We start from the raw sequence: 5,955 nt of genomic DNA on the forward strand, positions 1-5,955 counted from the left end.
TCTCATTGGGCTGCTAAATATTTTAAGAAACACTCCATTAACCACATTTTGATCTTCTTTACTGCTGTTTTATTCTAGAATTTCTCTACTCCCACCACTCTGTTCCTCTCTCTCTCTCTCTCTCTCTCTCTGTCTGTCTGTCTCCCTCTCTCTCTCTCACACACACACACACGCACACACAAACACACACACACACACACACTTGGAGTAAATCCAGGACAAAGACATTCACAATCTTGCCATATTCTGTATTCATTAGACTTCATCTTAAGCACTGTGTTCAATTCAGATTTTGAAGGCACGTTAACCAACTGTAGAACAAGGGAGTCCAGGACTGCCCTAGAGGACCGGTTGAAGGAACTAGAGAGGTATAACTAGAAAAGATACTTTTTTAGATCCTTCAGTTGTTAAAAGTCCCTAGTAATCTATTACAAACAGAGTGATTTTAATAGTTCTTAACCATTTACTAACATATGTTTGCAGTGAGGTCCTATGTGTTTGTACTCAGTTTTCTGTCTTTTTTAAAAGGGAATTTTACTTTAGACTATACATTTTCTAAAACTAGAAAAATTATTTTGGAAAAAAAGGTTTGAGTATTACTTTGAAGATTTCATGGAGCTGCTGCTTCCAATCATCTGATCACTTCAGATGGTCTGATAATGTTAGATAAAACCTCTTTATCAGTAATGCACTGGAGTCCTACAGCACTACTTTCCATATTCAACAAAACCTCTCTTTGCATAGATACGTGTGTGTAAAAACAGAACATTCATACTGAGGCCAGAGTGCCATCGAAGGTAATTACAGAGACAGTAAAATCCTTTTACGCTGGGAAAAATAAAATGCTGGGTGTCTCATAAAATTTCAGAACCTGATTTCAAACGGATCATAACAAAGAGGAGATCAAATTTAGCATGGTGGACTGCTCGACAGGATATATTTGTAAGTATGAGATTCTATAAAATAGTTGATAAATACAAGACTATTGGTTTGATATAAATGACTAGAGGATGCCGATTTCATCGGTAGAACTTCTGGGAGTGTCAGCAGAGGTTTTTCTAAGGAAAAAAAAAAAACAAACTAACAAACACATATTCTTTTGCCTGGCTTTCTATATTTAAAACAAAGCTTACAGTCACTCACTATATAAATGAATCTTTTAAATTGGGCAATAGAGGAAATACTACAGTTTTAAAGTATATTATTTTATTTTAAATATTTTTGTGTATATCCTCATTTTAAATGTTTTTCATTTTATATGTTTAGATACAAATATATTACAAAATCAGACATTTATGAATTGTTTCAAAAATCATGCATTACCAAATTATTAGTTTCATCACTTTATTAGCTATACTGAACCTAGGTGTGGATTATTGTAAGGTTTATCTGAAACATTGTTAATCTTGATTTTATAGAATTTTTTTATTCTTTTATGTTATGCTTAAGTGCAACTATGCACTAATTTCTTGCATTTTTTAAAGGACAAGAAATTTGTATGCTGTGTAAACAAAGTCTCGCTAAAATGTAAATTGTTCCAAATTTTACTAAATTTTATGTAACATGCTATATCATAAAATAAACATATTTAAATGCAGATATATGTTAACAGACAGAATTGCTTTTAGAACATTTATTTATTTTCATGTTTTCATGATACTTTAAGATTTCATTTAAAAAATGGAGGAAACAAATCTATTTCTGGCATACTGCTAATACAACTCAATCCATCACCAATGCATTTATAATCAGTCTGAGAATTCAATTCTATCAGTGAAATGTATTTCTTTTAAATAATTATCAGGAGAAAACAGAGGAGGCAAAATCATCATGGAGACCCAAACTTGTTCTAAACACTCTATGTTTCTATTGTAAAAGTACATGCTAGTTTTACTGAGAGGGTATTGAAAAACAAAAAAGAAAAGCAAATTAACACACAATGTTAAGATAAATATGGATTATTTAAATAAAGAGCAATGGAAAAATACAAATAAAAATAGTGAAGAAATTTTTATAATAAGTCATGAAATTAAAACAATTTTAGATAAAGAGTTAAATAAAAAACAGAAACAACCATAATCCAGCATTTCTGAGGTGGAAAAAGTATTTACTTAAAACTTAAGAGTATTTATACAAATATTTGCCAAATATGCATTCTCCGGAAGCACACAATAATCTTTTTGTTTTTGTTTGATTTTGTTATTATTTTATTTTTAGGTCAATGGAATGTTTCCACATATTATACCACCAACATGAGAAAAAAATGATCATTGTTTATTTGAAGCTTGGTGAGTTTATCCACAATTTAATCAGTTCTATGTCAGACCAATTTAGATCACTCTTTCACTGGGAATTCTGTTTTTGCCAAAGTAGATATGTAGTTCTATAAAACATCTAAAGTTAATTTTTATCAGTATTGACTATTTGAACTCTAATTTTAAGGGTACAACTAAAGATGCCCTTGGTTGGATTTAACTAACAAAATACACTTATCAATAGGATGTTTTAATCAAATCCTTATCCTAAAGAACTTTGCTTTTACAAAAAATTAGAATGTACCCTTTATGGAATTACCAAGAATATTTCTTAGAAGTTCTCATTTGTAAATGTGAGAGGATTTCATTCTGCCACTCTATATTGGTGCTATTAAACTGTCGATTGAGATGTATTATTTAGTGATAAATATTGTTGAATGTTGGATTGTAGATACTTCTTTTTAAACCACTGGTTATTTTGCAAATTCTTTGTCCTCAGACTGTGAATTATATTTTCTTATTTTGTCAGATGATATTCTAAGGCTGCCTTTTCTCTTCTCATTTTAGAGGTATGAGAATTTTAATTTCTACTTCTGAGCATCTGCCTTCCATCTTCCAAAATTACTTTAAAATATTTTGTCATTATTTTTCCCCTCGTTTAATGTCCTTTTTCCTTCATGTTTAAGTCTTGCATGTTCCTTTCCTATAATATTACCAGTGTTTGGGTTGGAAGAGATAATAAACTCAGGTGGTCAATATGACCTTTTTAACCTGAAGCTGGGTTAAGTATTTGTGAATTTATCTCTTTGTTTCAACATAGAGAGCATTATAAAGTTGGGGGGTGGGGAGTTCTGTGATATTCCAACACAATGGTGGTACATGGTGCTTGTGAATCCAGCAGTAATCAATAGAGAGAAACACAGACATGCGGATGGACTTTCAGTTCCAGAAATCTTACAATATAGGCAGGAAGGCATCAGGCTCTGGGCACAGGAGCAGAACTCTAGTCAATGGGACAGCGTCCAGTCTCCAGTCCCATTTCCTAAAGGACAGGAACACCAGAGAACATCTTATGGTCTATTTATTCCATGTATAACAACTCTTATGGTCTATTTTTTCTACGCATAACACATCTCATACACAATTCTGTCACTAAATATTTTCTGCAATTTAATCATTGATACTTTTATGACATTACATTCTATTTGTATTCCATAATTTAATAAATCTGTAAATGTTTGACTTAAAATTCTAACCAACATATAAACAACTACTTATATGTAATTATCAAGTAACATTCGAATGTAACAATTTAGGAAACTTAAAGTCTAGCAGGAATAGATAAATCAGAAATATAAATAACATTATATCTATATATATTGCTTCTTTTTCAATGTCACCTAACTAATAAGTTGCTTGGACCAAGGAACCCTCACTGAATCAGTCATGTAGCTGAGCACAGGGCTGCTATTGGTGTACACAGAGTTTTTGCTGGAATTATTTAAAAAGTAGCTTTTCACCATGTGGATGAAGCCCCACTTGGCTGTGAAGCCAAGACTTAGGGGAGTCTGAGTGGATCTCAACCTTCTCTCTCCTTTTGGACCAGGCATCTCCATAGAGAGAACAACCTGAATAACTGCATTTAATGGGAAGCTGTGGCTAGGCTGTCCTCTCACCCCTTTTTTCTCTAACACTCAAGCATGCCTGAGCTCTTCTGGCAGCCCCAACCCATCAGTGTGATACACACACCCAGATGTCTGTGAATCCCTATTGTAGACCCAATTAATTCTGAAGCTGGGACTCAGCCACTAAAATAATGTGTGAACAATAGAAATATAGAAACACGGAAACAACAAAAATGAAGAGAAGGAGGATTTGCAGATTATATGTTGACACGTTGAAGAATGAATAAAGTTAATGGGGAAAACTTGTGAGATCTGAGATGAAATTTTAAAAGAGGAAGAAATGCAGTCTAACAGAATATATGTTTCCTGGTACATACAAAAGAACTTAGGAACTATTTCCTGAGTAAGAGCATGCAAGTAGCTGAAGGAAAATCGAATATACTGGAACAGAAAATTTTTGCATACATGCAATTTTTTTAATCTTTACAGTTCCATTTTAGAGAAAAGGAAAAGGAAATGAAAATCTGAGGTTTAATTAATACACCCAAGGTCACACAGCTTAATAAGAGCCTGACCTCAAGCACATGTCTGTCTGGCTTCAAACCCCAGAACTATTTGAATATACTCTGTCAACTCGCAGGAGCTGTGGGAACCCCCTAAACTCTACTGCATCCAGAAATTACTTTACCTTCACTATACTTCAGACCTTAGTGAGTATTGCATACTAAGACCATTCTGCTTTTGCCAATTTCATTAAATTTATAAAAGAAAATATGATAACCCATTAATAGACATACATTTGAGTTACAGAAATCACCACAATAAAAGGTCTGAAAATGTGTACACATAGCTCCAATAGATCAAGTGAGAAGACAGCGGGACACAAAAACTATTGTTAAAAATAGACGGTAAGGGAGAGGTCAAGTCTCAGCATAAGACAGGGATGACTCATTATACTTACAAAGGAGACATGTGAAGGAAGTAAATGTTTTCCTGTCCTTCTACTTAGAAGATAAGCTGCGAGTCACTGTGTAACTACATTTCATAGGTGATCACAGAGATGAGGAATCTTGAAACTCAAACTAAGTAGCTGGAAATTTGAACTAATGTAGTTCAAGGTACAATTACACACAGGACTAGCTATTGAGAGCCAGTCAATGTAATAGTTTTTTAGTCTCAATTAATGTCAGTGTTGATTATTTTCAGTCAGATTTATCTTTCTAGAAAAAGGTTTTTATTTTTATCACACTGCTGTTTAAAGACCTCAGTGGATTACTTCTACTAACAAAATAGTCTAACAGCTTTAGTCTGGTATTTAAGGTCATCTAGAACCTAACTACACACACAAACATATCCCTTTAATAAACTCTCCCTTTTGCTTAAGTCTTGTGAATCTCTATTTGCAATCAGAAGAGTCCTAATAAGTGCATTAATCTATTCCCTTTCCATTTTCTTCCTTCCTATAGATACAAATAACTTTATTGCTCCTTCCTGGTCCTCCTCACTTACAGTAGAGACCTACATAGAAAATGAAGTTAATCAGACCACATTTCCCACATATTCTTATCCCCAAACCTGCAAATGAACTTGAATCTATACCTATATTTTCACTAGTTACAAGAGAATAGTAACTGTTTCCTGTATTTCCATTTCTCCAATGTCTCAGCTCCCACATTCTGAATTCTAGCCCCTCCTCCTTCTTCAGGAACCTGAAATTCTATTGGTTTTCCTTCTTTATTCTGGGTTTTCAACCTCTGTCTATGTACCTTTAGGTACCTTTAGGTACCTTTAGGTACATAGACAGAGGTTGAAAACCCAGAATAAAGAAGGAATGTCACTCATATTGTAACTTGACTTATTGTAACAATGCCTCCTAGAGAGACATGCAGGCCAGAATGGTCAAATGAGAAGAGTCTGCGTCTCTGTCATTATTACATCTATCAATAGCTTTCAAGAAAGAAAGAAGAAGAGAAAGAAAGAAAGAAAGAAAGAAAGAAAGAAAGAAAGAAAGAAAGAAAGAAAGAAAGAAAGGAAGGAAGGAAGGAAGGAAGGAAGGAAGGAAGGAAGGAAGGAAG

General features: G+C 33.6%; 1 protein-coding gene across 1 annotated transcript in view; it reads left to right on the plus strand.

Annotated features, from left to right (window-relative positions):
• The first annotated feature begins 771 nt into the window (after positions 1-771).
• Positions 772-5,955, plus strand: part of RGS13 (regulator of G protein signaling 13) — a 24,199-nt gene continuing 19,015 nt past the window's right edge. The window contains exons 1-3 of the mRNA XM_023203372.3: positions 772-942; positions 2,218-2,288; positions 2,785-2,824. The gene's annotated coding sequence lies outside the window, so the exon portion shown is untranslated. The remainder of the gene's footprint in view (positions 943-2,217; positions 2,289-2,784; positions 2,825-5,955) is intronic.

Source organism: Piliocolobus tephrosceles, chromosome 1, assembly GCF_002776525.5.
Source record: "Piliocolobus tephrosceles isolate RC106 chromosome 1, ASM277652v3, whole genome shotgun sequence".
NCBI classification, from domain to species: Eukaryota; Metazoa; Chordata; class Mammalia; order Primates; family Cercopithecidae; genus Piliocolobus; species Piliocolobus tephrosceles.